At 42.9% G+C, this 11,760-nt stretch overlaps 1 non-coding gene across 1 annotated transcript; it reads left to right on the plus strand.

Moving 5' to 3' along the window:
* Positions 1-6,501: 6,501 nt before the first annotated feature.
* Positions 6,502-6,608, plus strand: LOC112085558. Its single transcript, XR_002898861.1, has one exon. It is a non-coding gene; the product is annotated as a small nucleolar RNA R71 (small nucleolar RNA).
* The last annotated feature ends 5,152 nt before the right edge of the window (positions 6,609-11,760 follow it).

An 11,760-nucleotide genomic window follows, 5' to 3' on the forward strand; every position in this document is an offset into this window, starting at 1 on the left:
AAAAATCGATTTTTCTCATGAATTTCTTGCAACAATTTTCAAAACTCAAGAACAAGGAATTACCAACAAAGTTCTCTGTTTTCCAAGACTATCTAGCACCCTAGCATTTATAAAAATAATCCCAAGGTCTAAAACAACCTATCAAAATCGATTCCACACCTTGAAGTTCAAAAATCACAATTGAAGAACATGGAAAAAGATGAATTTTAACATAGTGAAATACCTTGGGATTAAGATGCAACGAGTTCGAAATGCAATCAGGATGATGTTAACAACTCAAAAACGAGCTCAGAGCACTTTGAATCAACAAATTTGGTGGAGAAATGAGAGAGTTATGATGAAAACAATGGAGAGAAATGAGAGAAAGGGTTGCAAACTCGTGTTTATGGTGAGGAATAGAGAGTGTGGGACAGGGTCAAGCCTTTGGACTGGTGGTCAATAGATCTATTTTGACCAGTCAAGGCTTTGACCCGTCCTTTTCACTTTGACCGGCCTCTTTTCTCTCCTTGTGCGACCTGGAAACGCCGGGACCGAGCCGCACGACTGTCTCGGTTTAGAACCGGAAATGTTTTTGTGTGACCTGGTCACTCTCTTTCTATCCCGCATGCCCAAGCCGCAGTAAAAGTGCTTCAACACGGTTTTATCTCTTCTTCATGCTGCGACTTGGTCTCCTTGCTCCCAGCTAGCACGCCCAACTCGAAGTGTATTGCGGATGGACGTGCGGCTTAACTCCTTTGTTCCCAGGCCGCATGACCATCTCGCAGGGTTTGGGACATAGCTACCTCGGGGTCCTTTCTTTTTTTTTTGTGCGGCCTGGTCTCTTTGCTTTCCAGGTAGCACGCCCAACTCGGAGTGAATTGCGATCATAAGTGCTACCTAACTCCTTTGTTCCCAGGCCGCAGCTCCTACATCGCAGATCTTCGGACTTAATCACTTCGGTCTTTCTCCTCTTGGTGCGGCCTGGCTCCTCTGTTCCTAGCCAGCACGCCTAACCCGGAGTGAATTGCGAGTGGACTCCTCTCTTCTAACCCGCAGCACCAGCTAGCACAACTTAGACATTTTGGACTTCTTCTGTTTGGTGCGGCCTGGTCTTCTCTCTTCCCAGGTCGCAGGCCCAACTCGGAGTGAATTGCGAGTGGACGTGCGGGTTAAACTCTTGGACATCAGCTAGCACACCCAACCCGCAGGATTTTCCACTTAGTCACCTTGGCCCCTTCTTCTCCTTTGTGCGGCCTGGTCCTCTTTTACCAGGTAGCACGTCCAGGCCGGTGTAAATTACGAGTCCTGCTGCGACCTGGGCTCTTCTTGCACCAAGCCGCACATATAGGTAGCACTGAGGCGTCCTCCAAGTTTTTCAGACCCTAAACACTTCTCTCAGCCCTCTCACATGTCCATTCCATTCATCACTGAGCTATCTCTTCCAAAAAATCACCTAGAACCTGAGACCAACTCACAAAACCCATCAAAAAGTTCTAAAACATAAAAGAAAAGAAAAGAAATCAAAAGAACTATGTACAAAGATAAGCTTGGAGTGTCTCCCAAGAGCACTTTGTTTAAAGTCTCTAAGTTTGACTTTGGAAACCTGTTTAACAGGCTGGAGGTGGATCAAGAAGGGGAACTGATGTAGCTTCCTCCTTCCTTTGTGAAATCAAATAGTGCTTGATCCTTTGGCCATTTACCACGAACTCTTGACCATTCTTTCCTTCTAACACAACAGCTCCATATGGCCTGACTTCAAGAACTTTAAAGGGACCAGACCATCTAGACTTAAGTTTTCCTGGAAACAACTTAAGCCTAGAGTTGAACAGCAACACTAGATCTCCTTGCTTGAACTCCCTTTTCAGAATCTTTTGGTCATGCAGAGCCTTGGTCTTTTCTTTATAAATCTTTGAGCTCTCAAAAGCCCCAAGCCTTATCTCCTCAAGTTCATGGAGTTGAATGACCCTTTTCTCTTGAGCTGTCTTGATATCAAAGTTAAGCAACTTCACAGCCCACAAAGCCTTGTACTCCAACTCAACAGGAAGGTGGCAGCTCTTCCCATATAGCAGATTGAAAGGTGTTGTCCCAATAGGAGTTTCAAAGGCAGTCCTATAAGCTCACAATGCATCATCTAGCCTTTTACTCCAATCTTTTCTGCTTGAGCTAACAGTCCTCTAAAGAATGGCTTTGATCTGTCTATTAGATACTTCAACCTGGCCACTAGTTTGAGGATGATAAGGAGTAGCTACCTTGTGTTTCACTCCATGCTTTCTCAGCAATCCCTCCAAAGTCTTGTTCACAAAATGAGATCCTCCATCAGAGATAACAACCCTGGGTACTCGAAATCTTGGGAAGATAATGCTCTTGAACAACTTCACTACTACCTTGGAATCATTGGTAGGGGAAGCAATGGCCTCAACCCATTTGGACACATAGTCCACAGCAACAAGTATATACTGATTCCCATAGGATGAAATCATGCATGAAGTCAATCCCCCAGCAATCAAAGATCTCAACTTCTAGAATTGGGTTTTGAGGCATCTCACTCCTCTTTGATATGTTCCCATGCCTCTGACAGGCATCACATGCTGAAACCACTAGCTGAGCATCTTTGAACATTGTGGGCCACCAAAACCCACTCTAAAAACCTTGGCCACAGTCTTAAATGCTCCCATGTGACCCCCAAAAGCTGAACCATGACACTCTTGCAACATAGGTTGCATCTCCTCTTCAGCAAGACACCTTCTATACAGCTGATCTTTGTTCAAGACATATAAGTAGGGCTCATCCCAATGGTATCTTTGGGCATCTCTGAAGAACTTTTTCCTGTGGTAAGCATCAAGTTCAGGTTGTTCCACTCCACAAGCAAGATAGTTCACAATATCAGCAAACCATGGCATCCTCTTCTCTTGGATGCTTCCTACTTCTTCAAACTCAAAATAAGAGTGGAGTACCATCAATGATTCCTCAGGAAGACTGTCATTAAGAGGGACTTCAAAGTCTACTCTCAACCTAGAGAGTACCCTTTTTATCTTGTACTTCCATATCAAACTCTTGAAGTAGAAGGACCCATCTCAATAGTCTTGGCTTAGCATCCTTCTTGGTCATCAGATACCTGAGGGCTGCATGATCAGTATATACAATGACTTTTGATCCCACCAGGTAGCTTCTGAATTTATCAAAGGCAAAGACTATTGCCAACATTTCCTTCTCAGTGGTAGCATACTTCTCTTGGGCAGAGTCAAGTGTTCTACTGGCATAGTAGATGACATGAAGCTTCTTATCTTTTCTCTGGCCAAGTACAGCTCCAACTGCAAAATCAGATGCATCAGTCATAACCTCAAAATGCAGGGACCAGTCTGGGGCTTGGACAATTGGTGCACTGACTAATGCATCCTTGATCATCTTGAAGGCCTTTTCACATTCAGCATCAAAGATGAAATCAACTTCTTTACACAACAGCCTTGTCAAAGGCCTGGCTATTCTTGAGAAGTCTTTGATGAATCTTCTATAAAACCCTGCATGCCCAAGGATACTCCTTATCCCTTTGACTGAAGTGGGAGTTTGCAGATTCACCATTACTTCCACTTTTGCTCTGTCAACCTCTATACCCTTCTCAGATATCTTGTGCCCAAGAACTATTCTTTCCTGCACCATGAAGTGGCAACACTAAGTTATGCTGCTCACATCTCTCCAAGACCTGTGACAAATTAGAGAGACAATTCGAGAAGGAGGAGCCATAGACACTAAAGTCATCCATGAACACCTCCACCTTCTCTTCAATAATGTCAGAGAATATATGCATCATGCAACGTTGAAATGTGGGAGGGGCATTACAGAGACCAAAAGGCATTCGCCTGTATGCAAAGGTGCCATAAGGGCATGTGAATGTTGTTTTCTCTTGATCTCGGGGATCTATAGGAATTTGGAAGAACCCCGAGTACCCATCGAGAAAAAAAAGAAGGGGTGGTTTGCAAGCCTCTCTAACATCTGATCAATGAAAGGCAAAGGAAAATGATCCTTCCTAGAGGCTGCATTGAGCTTTCTATAGTCTATACACATTCTATGTCCTGTGACAGTCCTAGTAGCTATCAGCTCATCCTTCTCGTTTTTAACCACTGTGATCCCACCCTTCTTGGGCACAACATGAACAGGAGACACCCATCTTGAGTCAGAGATTGGGTAAATTATCCCTGCCTCAAGAAGTTTTAGTATCTCCGTCTTAACCACTTCCTTAAGGTTGGGGTTAAGTCGTCGTTGATGCTCAATAGAGTACATAGATTGTTCCTCTAGGTGGATCCTATGGGAGCAAATGTCAGGAGAGATCCCTCTAATATCAGCCAAAGAATACCCTATGGCTCTCCTGAACTTTCTTATCTCACTAAGCAATGCACTCTCTTGATCCTCTAATAGGCTATCATTGATGATTACTGGATATGTGGAGTTTAAGCCCAAGAAAGCATACCTGAGCCCTGTTGATAGAGGCTTGAGCTCAATAGGGGGTGCATCAGCCTCATTCCAATCCTGGTCCAAGCTGCTTTGGCTGGTGTCTGATCCCTTGATAGCAAAAACCTCAGAGCCACTTTGTTCCAGCTCCAAAAACCTTTTCTCAGGACCCAGCTCTCTAGCATTGTCCAAATACAACTTGTACCCTTCACGTGCTTCAGCTAGGAGCCCATTGTCTCCTTGTCCTTGAGTTAGAGCAGCTTGAAGAGGATCCTCAGTGTTCAGCTCCTCAAGCAACTCATCAGCCAACTGATCCATTGTCTCCACATAGAAACATTGACCTTCAATGGTGGGTTTCTTCATCATCTCATTCACAGAAAACTTGAGCTTTTCAGACCCAAGTTGAAGCTCTATTATCCCACCTCTCACATCAATAATAGCTCCTGCAGTTGCTAAGAATGGCCTGCCCAAGATAAGAAGATCTACTGGTTCCTCATCCATTTCCAGCACAACAAAATCTGTTGGAACCTCAAAACCACCAATCTTGACAGGTAGATCTTCCAACATACCAACAGGCAATCTAACTGATCTATCTGCAAGGATAAGAGAGATCCTTGAGGTTTGAAGACTCTAAAGCCCAGCTTCTTAGCTATGGAGAATGGCATCAAGCTGACTGATGCTCCTAGATCACCAAGACATCCAGAGAATAGAAGAGGTCCAATGGCACAAGGGAGTGTGAAACTCCCTGGATCAGTTAACTTCCTTGGAATGGACTTTTTCTGAATGATAGCACTATATTCATGACTTAGTATCACCATGCCTTGAAGCTCTTTTGTCTTGTTCAGAATGGCATCCTTCAAGAACTTCTCCATCTTTGGCATCATTAAGAATGCATCAATGAGAGGCATAGTGAGTGATGTCTCATTGAGTGCCTTCTCAAATACAGCTCTTGCCTTGTCCACTAGTTGCTTCTTAAACCTCCCTGGAAATGGGAGCTTGGGTTGGTATGGAGGTGGTGGCACATATGTCTTCTCTGGTTCAGGTTCCTTTGCTACCTCTTTACCCTTTTCTGTCCTTGGTTTCTCAGCAACCTGATCATGGTTTAAGGCTGCCTCCCCCTCAGGTTGATCATTGTCCCCAATGATCACATTGTTGTTCTCAATACCAGGTAACTCCTTTCCACTCCTCAGTGTAATGGCCTTAGCATATTCCTTGGGGTTGGGTTTTGGTTTTCCAGGTAGGTGACCTTGGTTCCTTGAGCTTGATGCCTGGTTTTGCTTCAGTTCTTTGATTTCCTGTTGCATGGCTGCATTCTGGCTTGCAAAGATCTGTTGACCCTGAAGTAGTTGTTTCAGAATACCAACCATATATGTCCCCATCTGTGGCTGCTGCTGAACCATTGGTGGCTGAAACTGTTGTTGAACCGGCGCCTGCTGTTGGAACTGTGGTGGACCAAACCCTGGTGGTGCCTTTTGCTGCTGTGTACTGAAACTAGGACCTTGAAAAGGTTGCTGTTACTGACCAAAACCTTGATTCTGAGCAAACTGATTCTTTGGTTGAAAAGATCCTTGAAAGTTGTTCTTGGGAACAAAGTTCTGTGGAGCTTGAGAATTGGGATACACCTGGTCTTGTGGGTTAGCTACATTGGTGTTCCTGTAGGAAAGGTTTGGATTGGTATTACCATACTGATATCTCTGGAACCTCTGATTCCCAATGTAGTTAAGCTCCTCCTGGGTAAGACCTTCTTCACTTATGTTCTCAAAGATTTGAGAAGGTTCCTCATACTCTCCAACAAAATGCATTGGCTTCTGAGTGGTGAATTTTAACTTGTCCAATTCACTTCTCAACTCCTTAACCTCCCTGGTGAGCCTCTGTTCTGAGCTTGAACCTTCAGATCTATTTGATCTGTCATAGTCTTCACCATAAGTGTCATTGCTCATAGCTAAATTCTCCACTAGCTCTAAAGCAGCATGTATCTCCTTTCCCAGAAAGTTCCCATTGGAAGCAGTATCTAGCTGGTTTCTAATCTTGGGAAGAGTTCCTCTATAAAGTGTGCTGAGAAGAGAATCCTCACTAAACCCATGGTGTGGGCATTGGTTGGTGTAGCTCCTGAATCTCCCATATGCTTCACAAAAACTCTCATTGCTGTGCTGAGTGAAGCTAGAGATTTGGTTTCTCAGTTTTGCAGTTCTGGAGGTGGAGAAGAACTTAGATAGAAAGGCCTGTTTGCATTGCTCCCAGGTTTGAATGGAGCCTCTTTGAAGATTCTTCTCCCATTGATGAGCTTTGTCACCAAGACTGAAGGGGAATAATCTTAGCTTGAAACTGTCTTCAGAAACTCCATTAATCTTGGTCAGGTCACATACTTTATCAAATTGAACCAAGTGTTCCAAGGGATCTTCCATTGCTAATCCATGGAACTTTGAGTTCTGGACTATATTCAACAAGGATGCCTTCACTTCAAAGTTCTTGTTTTGCATAGGTGGTGCCTGAATTCCAGCTCCATAATGATGAGCATTGGCCCTGTCATTCTCTCCAACATAGACCTGTGGTTGTGATAACTAAGAGTTTTCAAGGCTGTTTGTAGTACAAGGGGTTTATCAATCCAGATGTGGTGTTAGACACTAAACTATGTGATCAAGTTCTTAATTCAAGCAAACAAGAGTGGTTTGGTTAACTAGAGACAACTACAAACTTAAACAGGATTAAAGACTAATGAAATGATTAAACAAGAACTAAACAATGACAAATGATGAGAATGTATGAATGATGATGAGAAAAGTCTTAGACATGATAATGGATTAGGGTGCCTTCAGTGATAAACTAATGAGCTAATGAATCATATGATCAAGCAAACCATTCAACATAAACATCTTTAATTAAGTTAATCCTCTCATGAATGTATTAACTCCTATGCTAAAACAGTTTCTAACCCAATCATCATCAGTGAAACATGAGTTAACAAGCATTAAGAATCAGTTTAATCTGTCATTTAAGCATATAAACAATCATTCCCATGATGAATAACACTTAAACCTCTAACAACCTTGGTTCAGGCATTTGATCAAACACTTTTGGTGCATGAAATGCCCAGAATCTAGACCACATATGATTTGTATGGATCTAGCATAGAGAACAAGTTGTAGAGAATGGAATATGCATGATCTAACCCCTAAGCTCACTAATCTACCACTTAAGCACCCTAATCTACATATCTAAGACCTTAATATGGAGATTACTCACCAATCATGATCAACACACTAGATCCTTTGCAAGATGTGTTGTTAATCATGATTAGAAGTGTATAGATGAAGAGATAGATGATAGATTTAGAAGAAAGCAGCTTTAAACACAAAGATCTCTTAAACTCTCTTGATTAAACACTCAATAATCGATATTTCTCTTCTTAGTGGAGTCTTTTTCACAAAAGAGGCAAGAGACAAAGGGAATAAAGCTTAGTTCTCTAAAAAATAACCCTAAAAAGTATTTCTATCTCTCTAAAGACGAACCGGGTCAGCACGGAACACACCGGGTCCTGACCCGGCTTTAATGGATAAAGTGGGAATCCTGCGGGTTGGTCCAGTGTCTCCCAGGTAGCATGCCCAAGTTGCAGTAGATGAAGAACTTGTCTTGTGAGATTTAAATCGCTTTGTCTTAGCCGCACGCCCAAGTAGGAGTGTTTTGCGAGTCTTGCTGCGGCTTAATCTTTTTCTTCTTCAACTCGCAGGACCAAGGCGGTTTCTGGGGAATGTACAAACCGTGCGGGTTGGTCTCCATTACACACAGGTCACAGGCTCAAGTCGGAGTAGATTGCGAGTGATCGTGCGGCTTGGTTCCAGGCGCAGCCAACTCGCATGCCTAAGTCGCACGATTGTGGACATAGCAATTTTCTTGCTCGGGACCCTCAGACCTCATCTATTGATAGCTTACCCGAACTTCTCAACTCGCAGCATCAATTTCCAGGCATTCGTCTTCAGCCCTGCAAGTTAACCAAGTCGCAAGGCTTTCTCGCAGCATTCAGAGCAGCTTGGACCACTTCGCATTCCGGAGAGTGTAACTTCTAAGATACTTGTCCGAATTTAGTGATTACAGTTTCAGAGGACAGAAGACTCATATATATCAAACTTTGGTGAAGGAAGCTTCGGTGCTTGGGAATTGGAAGGCTTCCTGGAGGGCTCGTCTTTGCAGTGTCTTTACACGATCAGAGAGAGGCGTTTAGACATATGTTTATTCCGGAGACGTTATCTTCCTGCTCATAGCTCCGAATTGAATGATATTGGATGTTCTGGAAACAGGACTCAAATATCTCTGACTCTCATGAAGGCCCCGGAAACTGAATCGGCCTGGAAGTGCACCGTCCTTCGCATTCTTCGGAGCTCATCGGTTTGGTCCAAAACGGCAGAGAGAAAGGAGTTTCTTCCGACAAGCTTAACTTTCTTCTCACGCGTCCGAATTGAGTGAGTCTACTAGCTTTGGAACCGTGATCCAACCCTCTCCAACTTTTATGAAGCACCCGATATCTGAATCGGACCGGAAGGTTCACCGGACAGACAATTTTGGAAACGTGTCTGCACCCAGAGATTTTGGCCGAGAAATCCTTTAGCCGGTACGCGTTTTGGCCGATAAGCTCCATCCGCGGTACGTGTTTTTGCCGATAAAATCCTTCCTGGTCAGCGAGAATGGCACAGAACCTCCTTTTAAGCTTTGATCACCATTTCTCTTCCTGGATTCACCTCTTGAACTCCAAATAGCTCCAAATGCACCTGATAAACACTCAAAACATGCAAAGACTCATTGGGACCTAATGCATCTCCTAAGTCCTAAAACAAACCCTAACGACCTAAAATGCATGGAATAAGATATGCTTTGGAGTGAAATATACAACCTAAATGATGCAAATTATGAACATATCAACTCCCCCACACTTGTCCTTTGCTTGTCCTCAAGCAAACAAGAACAAATGAGAGAGAGAGGCTGAATGCATGGGAGTTCACATTTCCTTTTTGAGAGAAGTGATCACAATGAGAGTTCAAGTTCATGCTCAATTATGCAATGCAAAGCCATACTCAGATATATATCAACTCAGCAAGGAATCTCCACAAGTTCTTTTCTCTCTCAACTCTTTCACATTCATTAAGCTTTTATCAGGTGAATCTCATGATGCAATGTTTAAACAAAGCTGGCTTGGCTAGGGAGAGGCTATGAGATTAAAATGATCTCATTAGTGTTCAAGTGGGTTTAATGCAGCAAAGGGATCTCTCTATGAATGATCAAACTTTGGCAGAATGCTAAAGGTAAAAAGCAACCTATGCATACAAGGGCAAAGACTCATCACACCCCACCCTCTACTCAAAGCTTTCTCACTTGCTCACTCTCTCAAGAACCTCACTTTTCACACTTATCTTCCTCTCACTAGGGGATTTACTTTTCACTTTCACTCTCAAGTCTTGGAGTTCAAACTTTACACAGCTCTTTTTCTTTTGCAACCTCTAGCCTCTTTTTTTCTTTCTTTTCCAAACATTTGAGCACTTTGGCTTCTTTTCTTTTCTTTTTACTTCGAGGCTAGACTGTTTCTTTTCAACACACCAGAGCTCACTTTCTTTAACTCAAATCTCCAAGACTGATTTATTTTTCTTTCATTCCCCTAGCTATTTACACTATCTCTTTTCCACTCATCTCACCTTTTTCCACTCACCAACAAGTCTTTTCCCCGACACTTATTCCTCGCCAAAACTCTCAGTTCCTTGATGTTGGAACACAGCACTCAATGAGACCTGCCCTTGTCGCTCTAAACCTAACACTTTCTGCTAAGTTTGATCCAAGGTGGCCTTTCAATTCACACACAAACATTGGCTTGAAAGAAGGATGGGTTCAAGGTGAGGGAACTGATCCATGATGCGGATTCAGCTACTTGAGCTAAGGGTGGTAAAAACAATGGTTCTAGCTCAAGTATGTATATCGGTATCCACAAGCTTTTTCAAACAATGCATCACAAGATATTTTCAAGTCAAGTTCAAGGTTCCCACTTAATTAGAGTTGAGTTCAATTCAAACTTGCTTCTCAGATTCAGATCATTTCAGACTTTGCAAGCACAGAAAAAGATTCACAAGCATATTCAGTTCAAGTTCTCAAAGTGATTTACTCTCTAGAAAACCTATCATTACTCCCTGCAAAATGCAACCTACATGAACATGCAATCTAGACTCAATCCTAAAAATGAGAATGCAACTACATGATCATTTTTTTGTGAAAATTTTTCAGTTTTTTCAATTTTTTGGTTTTTATATGCACTTAGATGAGACTACATGAATATGCAACTAGAATGTGACTCAAGACTCAAAGTGTAAAATAAGAACAGAGAAAACATGATTAGTAAAAGATGAAACTCCTCCCCCACACTTAAATAACACAGTCCCTTGTGTTATAAAAGCATGAGAAAGGAGTTAAAAACAAAGCAAACAAGTAAAATGCAAAAAGAAAAAGAAAATCTACATGCATATTTACAAGGTTTAGAGTGTTACCTAAGAGCTGTTGAAGTCAGACCCCAATGAGTAAGAGGGATTTGAAGTGTGACCGGATGGTGTCTCCCAAGAGTGATGGCTTGCCTCATCAGACACGTCGTCAAGATCCACCCAAGTGGTTCCATATGTGACCAGGGCTGTGCAGTTCATGGAACTCTCTCCAACTTCCTCTCTGTTCCTTGGTGAAACTGGTGCTGGAGACCCACCTTTGCAAGGGTTTTCAAGCTTCTTAATCCTCTTCTTCATCTCCTTGATGCACTTGGACATCTTGTGGATGGGTATGTCTTGGTACTTGCACCATTGTTGGAGAACCAATCTTTTGTTGTGCTCTGAACCCTGAAGTGCCTGGTTCCTCCCAGTTGTAATCATCAAAGTGGTATCTGTTTCCACCAAAACGTTTTTGAGGTGGAGGCAGATCAGCATCTTGAGCACCAGCAGCACTTGTGGTAGCATCTTCAGAGGTTGCTCTCTTTCCCTTGAAGGCTTCTTCTCTGCAAGCTTGCTTGTATGTGAGGATTGGTGGATCAGTTTGGACATTGTACAGCTCTTCCTTCAGCAAGAAGAAGTGAATGTTCCTCTTAACTTGGACTGTGGTGATGGAGGGATTGGGCAGGAGAGTTTGTGCTGGCTCACTGATGAGAGTCTTGAAGTTGTATACTACCTTGGTACCCACTCTTCCTTGGAGGAAGCCAATCTTACACAAATATGCTTCATTAATCAGATCAAACTTTGCCTTGTTCTCCTTGAATCTGTACCCCTTGGCTTTCAAAATCTTTGTTACCACCCATCCATGGGCCAGCTTTGCATCTTGCTT

Source organism: Eutrema salsugineum, unplaced genomic scaffold (genome assembly GCF_000478725.1).
Source record: "Eutrema salsugineum unplaced genomic scaffold, Eutsalg1_0 scaffold_3, whole genome shotgun sequence".
Classification (NCBI taxonomy): domain Eukaryota; kingdom Viridiplantae; phylum Streptophyta; class Magnoliopsida; order Brassicales; family Brassicaceae; genus Eutrema; species Eutrema salsugineum.